Below are 21,437 nucleotides of genomic sequence, written 5' to 3' on the forward strand. Positions count from 1 at the left end.
ACACAAACAGACACACTTGCCGGCTTGCTTCATGTGGCTATGCATTGTACTGGAACCACCACACTATGGAAACAGACACACCTGCTTGCTTTATGTGGCTATGCATTGGACTGGGATGCAAGGATGAGGGCCAATGTTCATGACGCTCAAAGCTGAGCCTTCCGGAACACGATCTCTTCCCTTGGAAGAAAGGAACTGGGATCACTTTCATTCCAAGAGGTGATTTCAGAACTGGACCCGAAATTACCATGGAGAAGCACTGTGCATTTAATGTTCCTACGAGCACTGCTGCTCCAGCACAGAAAAGCAGTTGCAAAGAAATCTCGCATACCTTCATGATGCTGAACCGTCTCGACGCCAGTATAAAGCATGTATTGCATTGCAACATGACATCTTACAAGAGTGAAAAGCAGAAATACTCCTGTTTAAAACACAGACTGAACCTATAAAGGTAGGGGTTTGTCTGGGATTTGAACCAAGGTCCTCTCACACCCGAAGCGAGAACCATACCCCTATACCAACTAGACTGCCGCTGCATAGTCATTTGAAACATCTTCTGAAGCGTCTTTCCGAAAAGCAGGGCCATTTGGAGGCTCTCTCTCTCTAAGCGTGCCATAGCAATTGATGTTTTCTGTCAAGGATTTTTTGTTTGTCTCTAGCAAGGCAAGAGGTAGTCAAAATGCCCTGTGCCAGTGAGCTGAACTAGGGCACTGATGTGAAAAGCAGACCCTTTCTGGTAGTTGTAACCTGCTGCAAGTCATGGACCCTTGCACCTTAGACTTCCCAACCAGAAGCACTGAAGGGCCTGCTAGCTCTTGAGCCAGAGGAGCATGCCTCTTGGATTCAAGCACACTTGCTCGATCAGCGCTCAATTAGGCTCGATCAGGCGAGATTTATATTAGTGGCTCATAGGCCTGAAACACTCACCTGGGAGACGCAGGGTGGCTGATTTCCCGGAATGGCCCTTGATGGGGAAATCACCTCCTTTCCCCCGCCTCATTTCAGAATTGTGTGCTAGTCGCAAGACAGTGTTCAGGGGTTCATGGGTACTGCCTACTCCCAGCTGCCTCTCTGTCTTCTTCATGTAAATTGCAAGTCACGAGGAGGCACCATTGCCAATATGCTCCGCCCACCTAACCAAGAAACCTAGTTTGAGCTTGTCTGCCTGTGTTGTTGCAGGGGCAGTGTCTTCTTTGCCCAAAAGGTGGCAGGAGAGCCTCACTTCAAACGATAGAATCAACTGCTTAAGTAGAAACCAGCATGGTAGTTACTGTCATAAAGTGCAGCTCTAACAGAAGGTGTGCCTGAGACGCCCCTTCCAGTAATACACAGAATTTTGATTGAGGGCCCAGCCGATGGGTTGGTGGATTTCTCCTCACATGCCACAGCAGCTTCCAAAGATAGTGGTGTGAGGAGCTGGCTCTGCAAGCAGAGCAAGATTTAAGGGAAGAAAATACACCTGTCAGAAGTGGGATTTGAACCCACGCCTCCATGAAGAGACCAGACGGCTCAGCTTCACTGAAGATCAAGCTCTCTTGAGTGTGGCGCCTTAGACCACTCGGCCATCCTGACAGCCAAAACAGTGTGCAGGTCGGACTCTTCAGTCTGCACTTGTTGATTTTGCCGCTTGCAATGTTCCTATCAAAGTCACAGCTTTAAAGGCCCCACAATATAACATGGCCAAGAAAAAAAAAAAAAAACAGAACAAGAAACAATGCACATGCACGACCACCGAGGGATGCAGATAACTTTTTAGCGTCCTGCAATAGTAAAGCACGTTTTACACAGGTCACAAGTTTTTAAAGGTCATTTCTGTCTAAGTGTGCACTGAGAGAGACTGAGGTTTTAGGGAGCAAACACAAAAGCTGCTGCTGCTGCCAAGTGTTTCTGCCCGGTCTCGAAGCGGGGACCTTTCGCGTGTGAGGCGAACGTGATAACCACTACACTACAGAAACAAGCTTGCTGGTTTGACTGAAGGAGCACAGTTCCCCTCATATGTTTGCACGATTTCCTCTATACTTTATCAGCAGTTGCTCGGAATGCGAGGGGTAAGTGTGAAAATTGCAGCGGTGTCAGCCAGCATGCATACACTCAGACGTCCTGAAAAATCCCACAGCTGCGGGCAGAGACAGACAAATATCTGATGCCTAAATGCCAGGAAGGAGAGCCTGTGAAATCATCACACAGGGCGCACTGAGAGCAAGCAGGAAGGAAGCCAAGGCATTGTAATCCATTTTTCGCCTGAGGCAAAAAATATGTTTTGCGCAACAATGCTTCGAGTGGAATGAGAAATGTTGAGGGGTTGTGTATTTTGAGCAGGATTTGATTGTTTTCCGCTAAAATGGGCTCGTCCGGGATTTGAACCCGGGAGCTCTCGCACCCTAAGCGAGAATCATACCCCTAGACCAACGAGCCTGGGCACAGAAACGCAACGGCTCCGACCCTGCTCGGAGGGTTGGTGACAGAGAGTGGGAGACTACATCCCAAAGCAAGAAACTGCACATGGTGCTCTCTTCTGCAGTACGACTAGAGTCATTTGCATGGTCTTCATCGAACATGACATAAAAAGCCTCTATCCTTTAGACATTTTGGCCCAGATTTACAAGAAAATGACTAAGCGCGACGCTGTGCCAAATTTGCAAGCCCCACGCGCCGTCATTTTCAAAATGCAGGGAAGCGCCGTATTTAGTAGAATACAGCGCACCCCTGTGCTTCCCCCTGCGCCAGCTCTAAATTAGCTGCTGAGCGCCAACGCAGCCGTTCTTGCACCATGGTACAAGGATGACTGCGTTGAGGGGGAAATTGTTTTTGTGCAGGAAGGGACACCTTCCTGCCCAAAAAAAAAATCTTCAATGGTGATTTGCTCTTACTTCTATGTGTGCTGCAGAATGCATCACACATAGAAAGAGCAAAAACAAGGAGAAATGAAAACATTTCTCCTCAGTGTGCCACTCTAACGACACCCCTGGGATGGCGTTGGATTTTGGCGCTGACGCAGATTTACGCCAACTCCTAAATCTGGAGCAGCATCAAAATGCTATGGTGTTGCTGTGGCACACTCCCAACAACACCCATTGCACGCCCCTTCCAGGGAACGCGCTGCGTGCTAAGGGGCCGTATTTACAAGGTGGTGTTAAGCCACAAAAAGTGGCTGAACGCCATCTTGTAAATACCGCGCAGTGCATAGTGCCACCGGGGCGTCACTAAAAGTGATGCTCTGGTGGCGATAGGGCCTTGTAAGTCTGGTACTTTATTTGCTCAAGGTGTGTGTTCTTGGTGAGGGCAGGAAAGCTATTTTCGCTCTCGTACCTTCCTTCCTTGGCTGGTTTGAATGCTGTAGGCTCAGGCTTCATTGCAAAGGTCAAACAGTGAGCAACTGACTGCCGTAAGCTGGCGCAACTCCTCTTGGTGAGCTGTGACAGATGCCCCAGGAGCGTAGTACCTCACGATGGTGAGGGATAGACACAGTCTCTTTTATCTCAGCTTGCCTGTCAGGTGAGGCAGGAAATGCAAATACTGTGAAAAAGCCCAGCGACTCGAACCAGGGACCTTTCGCATGTGAGGTGCGCATGATAACCACTACACTACACAAACAGACACACTTGCCGGCTTGCTTCATGTGGCTATGCATTGTACTGGAACCACCACACTATGGAAACAGACACACCTGCTTGCTTTATGTGGCTATGCATTGGACTGGGATGCAAGGATGAGGGCCAATGTTCATGACGCTCAAAGCTGAGCCTTCCGGAACACGATCTCTTCCCTTGGAAGAAAGGAACTGGGATCACTTTCATTCCAAGAGGTGATTTCAGAACTGGACCCGAAATTACCATGGAGAAGCACTGTGCATTTAATGTTCCTACGAGCACTGCTGCTCCAGCACAGAAAAGCAGTTGCAAAGAAATCTCGCATACCTTCATGATGCTGAACCGTCTCGACGCCAGTATAAAGCATGTATTGCATTGCAACATGACATCTTACAAGAGTGAAAAGCATAAATACTCCTGTTTAAAACACAGACTGAACCTATAAAGGTAGGGGTTTGTCTGGGATTTGAACCGAGGTCCTCTCACACCCGAAGCGAGAACCATACCCCTATACCAACTAGACTGCCGCTGCATAGTCATTTGAAACATCTTCTGAAGCGTCTTTCCGAAAAGCAGGGCCATTTGGAGGCTCTCTCTCTCTAAGCGTGCCATAGCAATTGATGTTTTCTGTCAAGGATTTTTTGTTTGTCTCTAGCAAGGCAAGAGGTAGTCAAAATGCCCTGTGCCAATGAGCTGAACTAGGGCACTGATGTGAAAAGCAGACCCTTTCTGGTAGTTGTAACCTGCTGCAAGTCATGGACCCTTGCACCTTAGACTTCCCAACCAGAAGCACTGAAGGGCCTGCTAGCTCTTGAGCCAGAGGAGCATGCCTCTTGGATTCAAGCACACTTGCTCGATCAGCGCTCAATTAGGCTCGATCAGGCGAGATTTATATTAGTGGCTCATAGGCCTGAAACACTCACCTGGGAGTCGCAGGGTGGCTGATTTCCCGGAATGGCCCTTGATGGGGAAATCACCTCCTTTCCCACGCCTCATTTCAGAATTGTGTGCTAGTCGCAAGACAGTGTTCAGGGGTTCATGGGTACTGCCTACTCCCAGCTGCCTCTCTGTCTTCTTCATGTAAATTGCAAGTCACGAGGAGGCACCATTGCCAATATGCTCCGCCCACCTAACCAAGAAACCTAGTTTGAGCTTGTCTGCCTGTGTTGTTGCAGGGGCAGTGTCTTCTTTGCCCAAAAGGTGGCAGGAGAGCCTCACTTCAAACGATAGAATCAACTGCTTAAGTAGAAACCAGCATGGTAGTTACTGTCATAAAGTGCAGCTCTAACAGAAGGTGTGCCTGAGACGCCCCTTCCAGTAATACACAGAATTTTGATTGAGGGCCCAGCCGATGGGTTGGTGGATTTCTCCTCACATGCCACAGCAGCTTCCAAAGATAGTGGTGTGAGGAGCTGGCTCTGCAAGCAGAGCAAGATTTAAGGGAAGAAAATACACCTGTCAGAAGTGGGATTTGAACCCACGCCTCCATGAAGAGACCAGAAGGCTCAGCTTCACTGAAGATCAAGCTCTCTTGAGTGTGGCGCCTTAGACCACTCGGCCATCCTGACAGCCAAAACAGTGTGCAGGTCGGACTCTTCAGTCTGCACTTGTTGATTTTGCCGCTTGCAATGTTCCTATCAAAGTCACAGCTTTAAAGGCCCCACAATATAACATGGCCAAGAAAAAAAAAAAAAAACAGAACAAGAAACAATGCACATGCACGACCACCGAGGGATGCAGATAACTTTTTAGCGTCCTGCAATAGTAAAGCACGTTTTACACAGGTCACAAGTTTTTAAAGGTCATTTCTGTCTAAGTGTGCATTGAGAGAGACTGAGGTTTTAGGGAGCAAACACAAAAGCTGCTGCTGCTGCCAAGTGTTTCTGCCCGGTCTCGAAGCGGGGACCTTTCGCGTGTGAGGCGAAAGTGATAACCACTACACTACAGAAACAAGCTTGCTGGTTTGACTGAAGGAGCACAGTTCCCCTCATATGTTTGCACGATTTCCTCTATACTTTATCAGCAGTTGCTCGGAATGCGAGGGGTAAGTGTGAAAATTGCAGCGGTGTCAGCCAGCATGCATACACTCAGACGTCCTGAAAAATCCCACAGCTGCGGGCAGAGACAGACAAATATCTGATGCCTAAATGCCTGGAAGGAGAGCCTGTGAAATCATCACACAGGGCGCACTGAGAGCAAGCAGGAAGGAAGCCAAGGCATTGTAATCCATTTTTCGCCTGAGGCAAAAAATATGTTTTGCGCAACAATGCTTCGAGTGGAATGAGAAATGTTGAGGGGTTGTGTATTTTGAGCAGGATTTGATTGTTTTCCGCTAAAATGGGCTCGTCCGGGATTTGAACCCGGGACCTCTCGCACCCTAAGCGAGAATCATACCCCTAGACCAACGAGCCTGGGCACAGAAACGCAACGGCTCCGACCCTGCTCGGAGGGTTGGTGACAGAGAGTGGGAGACTACATCCCAAAGCAAGAAACTGCACATGGTGCTCTCTTCTGCAGTACGACTAGAGTCATTTGCATGGTCTTCATCGAACATGACATAAAAAGCCTCTATCCTTTAGACATTTTGGCCCAGATTTACAAGAAAATGACTAAGCGCGACGCTGTGCCAAATTTGCAAGCCCCACGCGCCGTCATTTTCAAAATGCAGGGAAGCGCCGTATTTAGTAGAATACAGCGCACCCCTGTGCTTCCCCCTGCGCCAGCTCTAAATTAGCTGCTGAGCGCCAACGCAGCCGTTCTTGCACCATGGTACAAGGATGACTGCGTTGAGGGGGGAATTGTTTTTGTGCAGGAAGGGACACCTTCCTGCCCAAAAAAAAAATCTTCAATGGTGATTTGCTCTTACTTCTATGTGTGCTGCAGAATGCATCACACATAGAAAGAGCAAAAACAAGGAGAAATGAAAACATTTCTCCTCAGTGTGCCACTCTAACGACACCCCTGGGATGGCGTTGGATTTTGGCGCTGACGCAGATTTACGCCAACTCCTAAATCTGGAGCAGCATCAAAATGCTATGGTGTTGCTGTGGCACACTCCCAACAACAACCATTGCACGCCCCTTCCAGGGAACGCGCTGCGTGCTAAGGGGCCGTATTTACAAGGTGGTGTTAAGCCACAAAAAGTGGCTGAACGCCATCTTGTAAATACCGCGCAGTGCATAGTGCCACCGGGGCGTCACTAAAAGTGATGCTCTGGTGGCGATAGGACCTTGTAAGTCTGGCACTTTATTTGCTCAAGGTGTGTGTTCTTGGTGAGGGCAGGAAAGCTATTTTCGCTCTCGTACCTTCCTTCCTTGGCTGGTTTGAATGCTGTAGGCTCAGGCTTCATTGCAAAGGTCAAACAGTGAGCAACTGACTACCGTAAGCTGGCGCAACTCCTCTTGGTGAGCTGTGACAGATGCCCCAGGAGCGTAGTACCTCACGATGGTGAGGGATAGACACAGTCTCTTTTATCTCAGCTTGCCTGTCAGGTGAGGCAGGAAATGCAAATACTGTGAAAAAGCCCAGCGACTCAAACCAGGGACCTTTCGCATGTGAGGTGCGCATGATAACCACTACACTACACAAACAGACACACTTGCCGGCTTGCTTCATGTGGCTATGCATTGTACTGGAACCACCACACTATGGAAACAGACACACCTGCTTGCTTTATGTGGCTATGCATTGGACTGGGATGCAAGGATGAGGGCCAATGTTCATGACGCTCAAAGCTGAGCCTTCCGGAACACGATCTCTTCCCTTGGAAGAAAGGAACTGGGATCACTTTCATTCCAAGAGGTGATTTCAGAACTGGACCCGAAATTACCATGGAGAAGCACTGTGCATTTAATGTTCCTACGAGCACTGCTGCTCCAGCACAGAAAAGCAGTTGCAAAGAAATCTCGCATACCTTCATGATGCTGAACCGTCTCGACGCCAGTATAAAGCATGTATTGCATTGCAACATGACATCTTACAAGAGTGAAAAGCAGAAATACTCCTGTTTAAAACACAGACTGAACCTATAAAGGTAGGGGTTTGTCTGGGATTTGAACCGAGGTCCTCTCACAGCGAGAATCATACCCCTATACCAACTAGACTGCCGCTGCATAGTCATTTGAAACATCTTCTGAAGCGTCTTTCCGAAAAGCAGGGCCATTTGGAGGCTCTCTCTCTCTAAGCGTGCCATAGCAATTGATGTTTTCTGTCAAGGATTTTTTGTTTGTCTCTAGCAAGGCAAGAGGTAGTCAAAATGCCCTGTGCCAGTGAGCTGAACTAGGGCACTGATGTGGAAAGCAGACCCTTTCTGGTAGTTGTAACCTGCTGCAAGTCATGGACCCTTGCACCTTAGACTTCCCAACCAGAAGCACTGAAGGGCCTGCTAGCTCTTGAGCCAGAGGAGCATGCCTCTTGGATTCAAGCACACTTGCTTGATCAGCGCTCAATCAGGCTCGATCAGGCGAGATTTATATTAGTGGCTCATAGGCCTGAAACACTCACCTGGGAGACGCAGGGTGGCTGATTTCCCGGAATGGCCCTTGATGGGGAAATCACCTCCTTTCCCCCGCCTCATTTCAGAATTGTGTGCTAGTCGCAAGACAGTGTTCAGGGGTTCATGGGTACTGCCTACTCCCAGCTGCCTCTCTGTCTTCTTCATGTAAATTGCAAGTCACGAGGAGGCACCATTGCCAATATGCTCCGCCCACCTAACCAAGAAACCTAGTTTGAACTTGTCTGCCTGTGTTGTTGCAGGGGCAGTGTCTTCTTTGCCCAAAAGGTGGCAGGAGAGCCTCACTTCAAACGATAGAATCAACTGCTTAAGTAGAAACCAGCATGGTAGTTACTGTCTAAAAGTGCAGCTCTAACAGAAGGTGTGCCTGAGACGCCCCTTCCAGTAATACACAGAATTTTGATTGAGGGCCCAGCCGATGGGTTGGTGGATTTCTCCTCACATGCCACAGCAGCTTCCAAAGATAGTGGTGTGAGGAGCTGGCTCTGCAAGCAGAGCAAGATTTAAGGGAAGAAAATACACCTGTCAGAAGTGGGATTTGAACCCACGCCTCCATGAAGAGACCAGAAGGCTCAGCTTCACTGAAGATCAAGCTTTCTTGAGTCTGGCGCCTTAGACCACTCGGCCATCCTGACAGCCAAAACAATGTGCAGGTCGGACTCTTCAGTCTGCACTTGTTGATTTTGCCGCTTGCAATGTTCCTATCAAAGTCACAGCTTTAAAGGCCCCACAATATAACATGGCCAAGAAAAAAAAAAAAAAACAGAACAAGAAACAATGCACATGCACGACCACCGAGGGATGCAGATAACTTTTTAGCGTCCTGCAATAGTAAAGCACGTTTTACACAGGTCACAAGTTTTTAAAGGTCATTTCTGTCTAAGTGTGCATTGAGAGAGACTGAGGTTTTAGGGAGCAAACACAAAAGCTGCTGCTGCTGCCAAGTGTTTCTGCCCAGTCTCGAACCGGGGACCTTTCGCGTGTGAGGCGAACGTGATAACCACTACACTACAGAAACAAGCTTGCTGGTTTGACTGAAGGAGCACAGTTTCCCTCATATGTTTGCACGATTTCCTCTATACTTTATCAGCAGTTGCTCGGAATGCGAGGGGTAAGTGTGAAAATTGCAGCGGTGTCAGCCAGCATGCATACACTCAGACGTCCTGAAAAATCCCACAGCTGCGGGCAGAGACAGACAAATATCTGATACCTAAATGCCAGGAAGGAGAGCCTGTGAAATCATCACACAGGGCGCACTGAGAGCAAGCAGGAAGGAAGCCAAGGCATTGTAATCCATTTTTCGCCTGAGGCAAAAAATATGTTTTGCGCAACAATGCTTCGAGTGGAATGAGAAATGTTGAGGGGTTGTGTATTTTGAGCAGGATTTGATTGTTTTCCGCTAAAATGGGCTCGTCCGGGATTTGAACCCGGGACCTCTCGCACCCTAAGCGAGAATCATACCCCTAGACCAACGAGCCTGGGCACAGAAACGCAACGGCTCCGACCCTGCTCGGAGGGTTGGTGACAGAGAGTGGGAGACTACATCCCAAAGCAAGAAACTGCACATGGTGCTCTCTTCTGCAGTACGACTAGAGTCATTTGCATGGTCTTCATCGAACATGACATAAAAAGCCTCTATCCTTTAGACATTTTGGCCCAGATTTACAAGAAAATGACTAAGCGCGACGCTGTGCCAAATTTGCAAGCCCCACGCGCCGTCATTTTCAAAATGCAGGGAAGCGCCGTATTTAGTAGAATACAGCGCACCCCTGTGCTTCCCCCTGCGCCAGCTCTAAATTAGCTGCTGAGCGCCATCGCAGCCGTTCTTGCACCATGGTACAAGGATGACTGCGTTGAGGGGGAAATTGTTTTTGTGCAGGAAGGGACACCTTCCTGCCCAAAAAAAAAATCTTCAGTGGTGATTTGCTCTTACTTCTATGTGTGCTGCAGAATGCATCACACATAGAAAGAGCAAAAACAAGGAGAAATGAAAACATTTCTCCTCAGTGTGCCACTCTAACGACACCCCTGGGATGGCGTTGGATTTTGGCGCTGACGCAGATTTACGCCAACTCCTAAATCTGGAGCAGCATCAAAATGCTATGGTGTTGCTGTGGCACACTCCCAACAACACCCATTGCACGCCCCTTCAAGGGAACGCGCTGCGTGCTAAGGGGCCGTATTTACAAGGTGGTGTTAAGCCACAAAAAGTGGCTGAACGGCATCTTGTAAATACCGCGCAGTGCATAGTGCCACCGGGGCGTCACTAAAAGTGATGCTCTGGTGGCGATAGGGCCTTGTAAGTCTGGTACTTTATTTGCTCAAGGTGTGTGTTCTTGGTGAGGGCAGGAAAGCTATTTTCGCTCTCGTACCTTCCTTCCTTGGCTGGTTTGAATGCTGTAGGCTCAGGCTTCATTGCAAAGGTCAAACAGTGAGCAACTGACTGCCGTAAGCTGGCGCAACTCCTCTTGGTGAGCTGTGACAGATGCCCCAGGAGCGTAGTACCTCACGATGGTGAGGGATAGACACAGTCTCTTTTATCTCAGCTTGCCTGTCAGGTGAGGCAGGAAATGCAAATACTGTGAAAAAGCCCAGCGACTCGAACCAGGGACCTTTCGCATGTGAGGTGCGCATGATAACCACTACACTACACAAACAGACACACTTGCCGGCTTGCTTCATGTGGCTATGCATTGTACTGGAACCACCACACTATGGAAACAGACACACCTGCTTGCTTTATGTGGCTATGCATTGGACTGGGATGCAAGGATGAGGGCCAATGTTCATGACGCTCAAAGCTGAGCCTTCCGGAACACGATCTCTTCCCTTGGAAGAAAGGAACTGGGATCACTTTCATTCCAAGAGGTGATTTCAGAACTGGACCCGAAATTACCATGGAGAAGCACTGTGCATTTAATGTTCCTACGAGCACTGCTGCTCCAGCACAGAAAAGCAGTTGCAAAGAAATCTCGCATACCTTCATGATGCTGAACCGTCTCGACGCCAGTATAAAGCATGTATTGCATTGCAACATGACATCTTACAAGAGTGAAAAGCAGAAATACTCCTGTTTAAAACACAGACTGAACCTATAAAGGTAGGGGTTTGTCTGGGATTTGAACCGAGGTCCTCTCACACCCGAAGCGAGAATCATACCCCTATACCAACTAGACTGCCGCTGCATAGTCATTTGAAACATCTTCTGAAGCGTCTTTCCGAAAAGCAGGGCCATTTGGAGGCTCTCTCTCTCTAAGCGTGCCATAGCAATTGATGTTTTCTGTCAAGGATTTTTTGATTGTCTCTAGCAAGGCAAGAGGTAGTCAAAATGCCCTGTGCCAGTGAGCTGAACTAGGGCACTGATGTGAAAAGCAGACCCTTTCTGGTAGTTGTAACCTGCTGCAAGTCATGGACCCTTGCACCTTAGACTTCCCAACCAGAAGCACTGAAGGGCCTGCTAGCTCTTGAGCCAGAGGAGCATGCCTCTTGGATTCAAGCACACTTGCTCGATCAGGGCTCGATCAGGCGAGATTTATATTAGTGGCTCATAGGCCTGAAACACTCACCTGGGAGACGCAGGGTGGCTGATTTCCCGGAATGGCCCTTGATGGGGAAATCACCTCCTTTCCCCCGCCTCATTTCAGAATTGTGTGCTAGTCGCAAGACAGTGTTCAGGGGTTCATGGGTACTGCCTACTCCCAGCTGCCTCTCTGTCTTCTTCATGTAAATTGCAAGTCACGAGGAGGCACCATTGCCAATATGCTCCGCCCACCTAACCAAGAAACCTAGTTTGAGCTTGTCTGCCTGTGTTGTTGCAGGGGCAGTGTCTTCTTTGCCCAAAAGGTGGCAGGAGAGCCTCACTTCAAACGATAGAATCAACTGCTTAAGTAGAAACCAGCATGGTAGTTACTGTCATAAAGTGCAGCTCTAACAGAAGGTGTGCCTGAGACGCCCCTTCCAGTAATACACAGAATTTTGATTGAGGGCCCAGCCGATGGGTTGGTGGATTTCTCCTCACATGCCACAGCAGCTTCCAAAGATAGTGGTGTGAGGAGCTGGCTCTGCAAGCAGAGCAAGATTTAAGGGAAGAAAATACACCTGTCAGAAGTGGGATTTGAACCCACGCCTCCATGAAGAGACCAGAAGGCTCAGCTTCACTGAAGATCAAGCTCTCTTGAGTCTGGCGCCTCAGACCACTCGGCCATCCTGACAGCCAAAACAGTGTGCAGGTCGGACTCTTCAGTCTGCACTTGTTGATTTTGCCGCTTGCAATGTTCCTATCAAAGTCACAGCTTTAAAGGCCCCAAAATATAACATGGCCAAGAAAAAAAAAAAAAAACAGAACAAGAAACAATGCACATGCACGACCACCGAGGGATGCAGATAACTTTTTAGCGTCCTGCAATAGTAAAGCACGTTTTACACAGGTCACAAGTTTTTAAAGGTCATTTCTGTCTAAGTGTGCATTGAGAGAGACTGAGGTTTTAGGGAGCAAACACAAAAGCTGCTGCTGCCAAGTGTTTCTGCCCGGTCTCGAACCGGGGACCTTTCGCGTGTGAGGCAAACGTGATAACCACTACACTACAGAAACAAGCTTGCTGGTTTGACTGAAGGAGCACAGTTCCCCTCATATGTTTGCACGATTTCCTCTATACTTTATCAGCAGTTGCTCGGAATGCGAGGGGTAAGTGTGAAAATTGCAGCGGTGTCAGCCAGCATGCATACACTCAGACGTCCTGAAAAATCCCACAGCTGCGGGCAGAGACAGACAAATATCTGATGCCTAAATGCCAGGAAGGAGAGCCTGTGAAATCATCACACAGGACGCACTGAGAGCAAGCAGGAAGGAAGCCAAGGCATTGTAATCCATTTTTCGCCTGAGGCAAAAAATATGTTTTGCGCAACAATGCTTTGAGTGGAATGAGAAATGTTGAGGGGTTGTGTATTTTGAGCAGGATTTGATTGTTTTCCGCTAAAATGGGCTCGTCTGGGATTTGAACCTGGGACCTCTCGCACCCTAAGCGAGAATCATACCCCTAGACCAACGAGCCTGGGCACAGAAATGCAACGGCTCCGACCCTGCTCGGAGGGTTGGTGACAGAGAGTGGGAGACTACATCCCAAAGCAAGAAACTGCATATGGTGCTCTCTTCTGCAGTACGACTAGAGTCATTTGCATGGTCTTCATCGAACATGACATAAAAAGCCTCTATCCTTTAGACATTTTGGCCCAGATTTACAAGAAAATGACTAAGCGCGACGCTGTGCCAAATTTGCAAGCCCCACGCGCCGTCATTTTCAAAATGCAGGGAAGCGCCGTATTTAGTAGAATACAGCGCACCCCTGTGCTTCCCCCTGCGCCAGCTCTAAATTAGCTGCTGAGCGCCAACGCAGCCGTTCTTGCACCATGGTACAAGGATGACTGCGTTGAGGGGGAAATTGTTTTTGTGCAGGAAGGGACACCTTCCTGCCCCAAAAAAAAATCTTCAATGGTGATTTGCTCTTACTTCTATGTGTGCTGCAGAATGCATCACACATAGAAAGAGCAAAAACAAGGAGAAATGAAAACATTTCTCCTCAGTGCGCCACTCTAACGACACCCCTGGGATGGCGTTGGATTTTGGTGCTGACGCAGATTTACGCCAACTCCTAAATCTGGAGCAGCATCAAAATGCTATGGTGTTGCTGTGGCACACTCCCAACAACACCCATTGCACGCCCCTTCCAGGGAACGCGCTGCGTGCTAAGGGGCCGTATTTACAAGGTAGTGTTAAGCCACAAAAAGTGGCTGAACGCCATCTTGTAAATACCGCGCAGTGCATAGTGCCACCGGGGCGTCACTAAAAGTGATGCTCCGGTGGCGATAGGACCTTGTAAGTCTGGCACTTTATTTGCTCAAGGTGTGTGTTCTTGGTGAGGGCAGGAAAGCTATTTTCGCTCTCGTACCTTCCTTCCTTGGCTGGCTTGAATGCTGTAGGCTCAGGCTTCATTGCAAAGGTCAAACAGTGAGCAACTGACTGCCGTAAGCTGGCGCAACTCCTCTTGGTGAGCTGTGACAGATGCCCCAGGAGCGTAGTACCTCACGATGGTGAGGGATAGACACAGTCTCTTTTATCTCAGCTTGCCTGTCAGGTGAGGCAGGAAATGCAAATACTGTGAAAAAGCCCAGCGACTCGAACCAGGGACCTTTCGCATGTGAGGTGCGCATGATAACCACTACACTAGACAAACAGACACACTTGCCGGCTTGCTTCATGTGGCTATGCATTGTACTGGAACCACCACACTATGGAAACAGACACACCTGCTTGCTTTATGTGGCTATGCATTGGACTGGGATGCAAGGATGAGGGCCAATGTTCATGACGCTCAAAGCTGAGCCTTCCGTAACACGATCTCTTCCCTTGGAAGAAAGGAACTGGGATCACTTTCATTCCAAGAGGTGATTCAGAACTGGACCCGAAATTACCATGGAGAAGCACTGTGCATTTAATGTTCCTACGAGCACTGCTGCTCCAGCACAGAAAAGCAGTTGCAAAGAAATCTCGCATACCTTCATGATGCTGAACCGTCTCGACGCCAGTATAAAGCATGTATTGCATTGCAACATGACATCTTACAAGAGTGAAAAGCAGAAATACTCCTGTTTAAAACACAGACTGAACCTATAAAGGTAGGGGTTTGTCTGGGATTTGAACCGAGGTCCTCTCACACCCGAAGCGAGAATCACACCCCTATACCAACTAGACTGCCGCTGCATAGTCATTTGAAACATCTTCTGAAGCGTCTTTCCGAAAAGCAGGGCCATTTGGAGGCTCTCTCTCTCTAAGCGTGCCATAGCAATTGATGTTTTCTGTCAAGGATTTTTTGTTTGTCTCTAGCAAGGCAAGAGGTAGTCAAAATGGCCTGTGCCAGTGAGCTGAACTAGGGCACTGATGTGAAAAGCAGACCCTTTCTGGCAGTTGTAACCCGCTGCAAGTCATGGACCCTTGCACCTTAGACTTCCCAACCAGAAGCACTGAAGGGCCTGCTAGCTCTTGAGCCAGAGGAGCATGCCTCTTGGATTCAAGCACACTTGCTCGATCAGCGCTCGATCAGGCGAGATTTATATTAGTGGCTCATAGGCCTGAAACACTCACCTGGGAGACGCAGGGTGGCTGATTTCCCGGAATGGCCCTTGATGGGGAAATCACCTCCTTTCCCCCGCCTCATTTCAGAATTGTGTGCTAGTCGCAAGACAGTGTTCAGGGGTTCATGGGTACTGCCTACTCCCAGCTGCCTCTCTGTCTTCTTCATGTAAATTGCAAGTCACGGGGAGGCACCATTGCCAATATGCTCCGCCCACCTAACCAAGAAACCTAGTTTGAGCTTGTCTGCCTGTGTTGTTGCAGGGGCAGTGTCTTCTTTGCCCAAAAGGTGGCAGGAGAGCCCCACTTCAAACGATAGAATCAACTGCTTAAGTAGAAACCAGCATGGTAGTTACTGTCTAAAAGTGCAGCTCTAACAGAAGGTGTGCCTGAGACGCCCCTTACAGTAATACACAGAATTTTGATTGAGGGCCCAGCCGATGGGTTGGTGGATTTCTCCTCACATGCCACAGCAGCTTCCAAAGATAGTGGTGTGAGGAGCTGGCTCTGCAAGCAGAGCAAGATTTAAGGGAAGAAAATACACCTGTCAGAAGTGGGATTTGAACCCACGCCTCAATGAAGAGACCAGAAGGCTCAGCTTCACTGAAGATCAAGCTCTCTTGAGTCTGGCACCTTAGGCCACTCGGCCATCCTGACAGCCAAAACAGTGTGCAGGTCGGACTCTTCAGTCTGCACTTGTTGATTTTGCCGCTTGCAATGTTCCTATCAAAGTCACAGCTTTAAAGGCCCCAAAATATAACATGGCCAAGAAAAAAAAAAAAAAACAGAACAAGAAACAATGCACATGCACAACCACCGAGGGATGCAGATAACTTTTTAGCGTCCTGCAATAGTAAAGCACGTTTTACACAGGTCACAAGTTTTTAAAGGTCATTTCTGTCTAAGTGTGCATTGAGAGAGACTGAGGTTTTAGGGAGCAAACACAAAAGCTGCTGCTGCCAAGTGTTTCTGCCCGGTCTCGAACCGGGGACCTTTCGCGTGTGAGGCGAACGTGATAACCACTACACTACAGAAACAAGCTTGCTGGTTTGACTGAAGGAGCACAGTTCCCCTCATATGTTTGCACGATTTCCTCTATACTTTATCAGCAGTTGCTCGGAATGCGAGGGGTAAGTGTGAAAATTGCAGCGGTGTCAGCCAGCATGCATACACTCAGACGTCCTGAAAAATCCCACAGCTGCGGGCAGAGACAGACAAATATCTGATGCCTAAATGCCAGGAAGGAGAGCCTGTGAAATCATCACACAGGGCGCACTGAGAGCAAGCAGGAAGGAAGCCAAGGCATTGTAATCCATTTTTCGCCTGAGGCAAAAAATATGTTTTGCGCAACAATGCTTCGAGTGGAATGAGAAATGTTGAGGGGTTGTGTATTTTGAGCAGGATTTGATTGTTTTCCGCTAAAATGGGCTCGTCCGGGATTTGAACCTGGGACCTCTCGCACCCTAAGCGAGAATCATACCCCTAGACCAACGAGCCTGGGCACAGAAATGCAACGGCTCCGACCCTGCTCGGAGGGTTGGTGACAGAGAGTGGGAGACTACATCCCAAAGCAAGAAACTGCACATGGTGCTCTCTTCTGCAGTACGACTAGAGTCATTTGCATGGTCTTCATCTAACATGACATAAAAAGCCTCTATCCTTTAGACATTTTGGCCCAGATTTACAAGAAAATGACTAAGCGCGACGCTGTGCCAAATTTGCAAGCCCCACGCGCCGTCATTTTCAAAATGCAGGGAAGCGCCGTATTTAGTAGAATACAGCGCACCCCTGTGCTTCCCCCTGCGCCAGCTCTAAATTAGCTGCTGAGCGCCAACGCAGCCGTTCTTGCACCATGGTACAAGGATGACTGCGTTGAGGGGGAAATTGTTTTTGTGCAGGAAGGGACACCTTCCTGCCCAAAAAAAAAATCTTCAATGGTGATTTGCTCTTACTTCTATGTGTGCTGCAGAATGCATCACACATAGAAAGAGCAAAAACAAGGAGAAATGAAAACATTTCTCCTCAGTGCGCCACTCTAACGACACCCCTGGGATGGCGTTGGATTTTGGTGCTGACGCAGATTTACGCCAACTCCTAAATCTGGAGCAGCATCAAAATGCTATGGTGTTGCTGTGGCACACTCCCAACAACACCCATTGCACGCCCCTTCCAGGGAACGCGCTGCGTGCTAAGGGGCCGTATTTACAAGGTGGTGTTAAGCCACAAAAAGTGGCTGAACGCCATCTTGTAAATACCGCGCAGTGCATAGTGCCACCGGGGCGTCACTAAAAGTGATGCTCCGGTGGCAATAGGGCCTTGTAAGTCTGGCACTTTATTTGCTCAAGGTGTGTGTTCTTGGTGAGGGCAGGAAAGCTATTTTCGCTCTCGTACCTTCCTTCCTTGGCTGGCTTGAATGCTGTAGGCTCAGGCTTCATTGCAAAGGTCAAACAGTGAGCAACTGACTGCCGTAAGCTGGCGCAACTCCTCTTGGTGAGCTGTGACAGATGCCCCAGGAGCGTAGTACCTCACGATGGTGAGGGATAGACACAGTCTCTTTTATCTCAGCTTGCCTGTCAGGTGAGGCAGGAAATGCAAATACTGTGAAAAATCCCAGCGACTCGAACCAGGGACCTTTCGCATGTGAGGTGCGCATGATAACCACTACAGTAGACAAACAGACACACTTGCCGGCTTGCTTCATGTGGCTATGCATTGTACTGGAACCACCACACTATGGAAACAGACACACCTGCTTGCTTTATGTGGCTATGCATTGGACTGGGATGCAAGGATGAGGGCCAATGTTCATGACGCTCAAAGCTGAGCCTTCCGGAACACGATCTCTTCCCTTGGAAGAAAGGAACTGGGATCACTTTCATTCCAAGAGGTGATTTCAGAACTGGACCCGAAATTACCATGGAGAAGCACTGTGCATTTTATGTTCCTACGAGCACTGCTGCTCCAGCACAGAAAAGCAGTTGCAAAGAAATCTCGCATACCTTCATGATGCTGAACCGTCTCGACGCCAGTATAAAGCATGTATTGCATTGCAACATGACATCTTACAAGAGTGAAAAGCAGAAATACTCCTGTTTAAAACACAGACTGAACCTATAAAGGTAGGGGTTTGTCTGGGATTTGAACCGAGGTCCTCTCACACCCGAAGCGAGAATCATACCCCTATACCAACTAGACTGCCGCTGCATAGTCATTTGAAACATCTTCTGAAGCGTCTTTCCGAAAAGCAGGGCCATTTGGAGGCTCTCTCTCTCTAAGTGTGCCATAGCAATTGATGTTTTCTGTCAAGGATTTTTTGTTTGTCTCTAGCAAGGCAAGAGGTAGTCAAAATGCCCTGTGCCAGTGAGCTGAACTAGGGCACTGATGTGAAAAGCAGACCCTTTCTGGCAGTTGTAACCCGCTGCAAGTCATGGACCCTTGCACCTTAGACTTCCCAACCAGAAGCACTGAAGGGCCTGCTAGCTCTTGAGCCAGAGGAGCATGCCTCTTGGATTCAAGCACACTTGCTCGATCAGCGCTCGATCAGGCGAGATTTATATTAGTGGCTCATAGGCCTGAAACACTCACCTGGGAGACGCAGGGTGGCTGATTTCCCGGAATGGCCCTTGATGGGGAAATCACCTCCTTTCCCCCGCCTCATTTCAGAATTGTGTGCTAGTCGCAAGACAGTGTTCAGGGGTTCATGGGTACTGCCTACTCCCAGCTGCCTCTCTGTCTTCTTCATGTAAATTGCAAGTCACGAGGAGGCACCATTGCCAATATGCTCCGCCCACCTAACCAAGAAACCTAGTTTGAGCTTGTCTGCCTGTGTTGTTGCAGGGGCAGTGTCTTCTTTGCCCAAAAGGTGGCAGGAGAGCCTCACTTCAAACGATAGAATCAACTGCTTAAGTAGAAACCAGCATGGCAGTTACTGTCTAAAAGTGCAGCTCTAACAGAAGGTGTGCCTGAGACGCCCCTTACAGTAATACACAGAATTTTGATTGAGGGCCCAGCCGATGGGTTGGTGGATTTCTCCTCACATGCCACAGCAGCTTCCAAAGATAGTGGTGTGAGGAGCTGGCTCTGCAAGCAGAGCAAGATTTAAGGGAAGAAAATACACCTGTCAGAAGTGAGATTTGAACCCATGCCTCCATGAAGAGACCAGAAGGCTCAGCTTCACTGAAGATCAAGCTCTCTTGAGTCTGGCGCCTTAGACCACTCGGCCATCCTGACAGCCAAAACAGTGTGCAGGTCGGACTCTTCAGTCTGCACTTGTTGATTTTGCCGCTTGCAATGTTCCTATCAAAGTCACAGCTTTAAAGGCCCCACAATACAAAATGGCCAAGAAAAAAAAACAAAAACAGAACAAGAAACAATGCACATGCACGACCACCGAGGGATGCAGATAACTTTTTAGCGTCCTGCAATAGTAAAGCACGTTTTACACAGGTCACAAGTTTTTAAAGGTCATTTCTGTCTAAGTGTGCATTGAGAGAGACTGAGGTTTTAGGGAGCAAACACAAAAGCTGCTGCTGCCCAGTGTTTCTGCCCGGTCTCGAACCGGGGACCTTTCGCGTGTGAGGCGAACGTGATAACCACTACACTACAGAAACAAGCTTGCTGGTTTGACTGAAGGAGCACAGTTCCCCTCATATGTTTGCACGATTTCCTCTATACTTTATCAGCAGTTGCTCGGAATGCGAGGGGTAAGTGTGAAAATTGCAGCGGTGTCAGCCAGCATGCATACACTCAGACGTCCTGAAAAATCCCACAGCTGCGGGCAGAGACATACAAATATCTGATGCCTAAATGCCAGGAAGGAGAGCCTGTGAAATCATCACACAGGGCGCACTGAGAGCAAGCAGGGAGGAAGCCAAGGCATTGTAATCCATTTTTCGCCTGAGGCAAAAAATATGTTTTGCGCAACAATGCTTCGAGTGGAATGAGAAATGTTGAGGGGTTGTGTATTTTGAGCAGGATTTGATTGTTTTCCGCTAAAATGGGCTCGTCCGGGATTTGAACCTGGGACCTCTCGCACCCTAAGCGAGAATCATACCCCTAGACCAACGAGCCTGGGCACAGAAATGCAACGGCTCCGACCCTGCTCGGAGGGTTGGTGACAGAGAGTGGGAGACTACATCCCAAAGCAAGAAACTGCACATGGTGCTCTCTTCTGCAGTACGACTAGAGTCATTTGCATGGTCTTCCTCGAACATGACATAAAAAGCCTCTATCCTTTAGACATTTTGGCCCAGATTTACAAGAAAATGACTAAGCGCGACGCTGTGCCAAATTTGCAAGCCCCACGCGCCGTCATTTTCAAAATGCAGGGAAGCGCCGTATTTAGTAGAATACAGCGCACCCCTGTGCTTCCCCCTGCGCCAGCTCTAAATTAGCTGCTGAGCGCCAACGCAGCCGTTCTTGCACCATGGTACAAGGATGACTGCGTTGAGGGGGAAATTGTTTTTGTGCAGGAAGGGACACCTTCCTGCCCAAAAAAAAAATCTTCAATGGTGATTTGCTCTTACTTCTATGTGTGCTGCAGAATGCATCACACATAGAAAGAGCAAAAACAAGGAGAAATGAAAACATTTCTCCTCAGTGCGCCACTCTAACGACACCCCTGGGATGGCGTTGGATTTTGGTGCTGACGCAGATTTACGCCAACTCCTAAATCTGGAGCAGCATCAAAATGCTATGGTGTTGCTGTGGCACACTCCCAACAACACCCATTGCACGCCCCTTCCAGGGAACGCGCTGCGTGCTAAGGGGCCGTATTTACAAGGTGGTGTTAAGCCACAAAAAGTGGCTGAACGCCATCTTGTAAATACCGCGCAGTGCATAGTGCCACCGGGGCGTCACTAAAAGTGATGCTCCGGTGGCGATAGGGCCTTGTAAGTCTGGCACTTTATTTGCTCAAGGTGTGTGTTCTTGGTGAGGGCAGGAAAGCTATTTTCGCTCTCGTACCTTCCTTCCTTGGCTGGCTTGAATGCTATAGGCTCAGGCTTCATTGCAAAGGTCAAACAGTGAGCAACTGACTGCCGTAAGCTGGCGCAACTCCTCTTGGTGAGCTGTGACAGATGCCCCAGGAGCGTAGTACCTCACGATGGTGAGGGATAGACACAGTCTCTTTTATCTCAGCTTGCCTGTCAGGTGAGGCAGGAAATGCAAATACTGTGAAAAAGCCCAGCGACTCGAACCAGGGACCTTT

The 21,437-nt window shown here is 48.7% G+C and overlaps 10 non-coding genes across 10 annotated transcripts; all 10 read right to left on the reverse strand.

Moving 5' to 3' along the window:
* Window positions 1–1,882: 1,882 nt before the first annotated feature.
* Window positions 1,883–1,955, reverse strand: TRNAV-CAC (transfer RNA valine (anticodon CAC)). Its single transcript has one exon. It is a non-coding gene; the product is annotated as a tRNA-Val (tRNA).
* Window positions 1,956–2,343: 388 nt separating this feature from the next.
* TRNAP-AGG (transfer RNA proline (anticodon AGG)) lies at window positions 2,344–2,415 on the reverse strand. Its single transcript has one exon. It is a non-coding gene; the product is annotated as a tRNA-Pro (tRNA).
* Window positions 2,416–5,468: 3,053 nt separating this feature from the next.
* Window positions 5,469–5,541, reverse strand: TRNAV-CAC (transfer RNA valine (anticodon CAC)). The gene has a single exon. It is a non-coding gene; the product is annotated as a tRNA-Val (tRNA).
* A 388-nt stretch (window positions 5,542–5,929) lies between these two features.
* On the reverse strand, window positions 5,930–6,001 carry TRNAP-AGG (transfer RNA proline (anticodon AGG)). The gene has a single exon. It is a non-coding gene; the product is annotated as a tRNA-Pro (tRNA).
* A 2,625-nt stretch (window positions 6,002–8,626) lies between these two features.
* TRNAL-CAA (transfer RNA leucine (anticodon CAA)) lies at window positions 8,627–8,738 on the reverse strand. Its single transcript has 2 exons — window positions 8,701–8,738; window positions 8,627–8,672 (listed from the first exon to the last, which is right to left on the reverse strand). It is a non-coding gene; the product is annotated as a tRNA-Leu (tRNA).
* Window positions 8,739–9,048: 310 nt separating this feature from the next.
* TRNAV-CAC (transfer RNA valine (anticodon CAC)) lies at window positions 9,049–9,121 on the reverse strand. Its single transcript has one exon. It is a non-coding gene; the product is annotated as a tRNA-Val (tRNA).
* A 388-nt stretch (window positions 9,122–9,509) lies between these two features.
* Window positions 9,510–9,581, reverse strand: TRNAP-AGG (transfer RNA proline (anticodon AGG)). The gene has a single exon. It is a non-coding gene; the product is annotated as a tRNA-Pro (tRNA).
* A 3,040-nt stretch (window positions 9,582–12,621) lies between these two features.
* Window positions 12,622–12,694, reverse strand: TRNAV-CAC (transfer RNA valine (anticodon CAC)). The gene has a single exon. It is a non-coding gene; the product is annotated as a tRNA-Val (tRNA).
* A 3,499-nt stretch (window positions 12,695–16,193) lies between these two features.
* TRNAV-CAC (transfer RNA valine (anticodon CAC)) lies at window positions 16,194–16,266 on the reverse strand. Its single transcript has one exon. It is a non-coding gene; the product is annotated as a tRNA-Val (tRNA).
* A 3,500-nt stretch (window positions 16,267–19,766) lies between these two features.
* On the reverse strand, window positions 19,767–19,839 carry TRNAV-CAC (transfer RNA valine (anticodon CAC)). The gene has a single exon. It is a non-coding gene; the product is annotated as a tRNA-Val (tRNA).
* Between the last annotated feature and the right edge of the window lie 1,598 nt (window positions 19,840–21,437).

This window comes from Pleurodeles waltl, unplaced genomic scaffold (genome assembly GCF_031143425.1).
Source record: "Pleurodeles waltl isolate 20211129_DDA unplaced genomic scaffold, aPleWal1.hap1.20221129 scaffold_332, whole genome shotgun sequence".
Taxonomy (NCBI): domain Eukaryota; kingdom Metazoa; phylum Chordata; class Amphibia; order Caudata; family Salamandridae; genus Pleurodeles; species Pleurodeles waltl.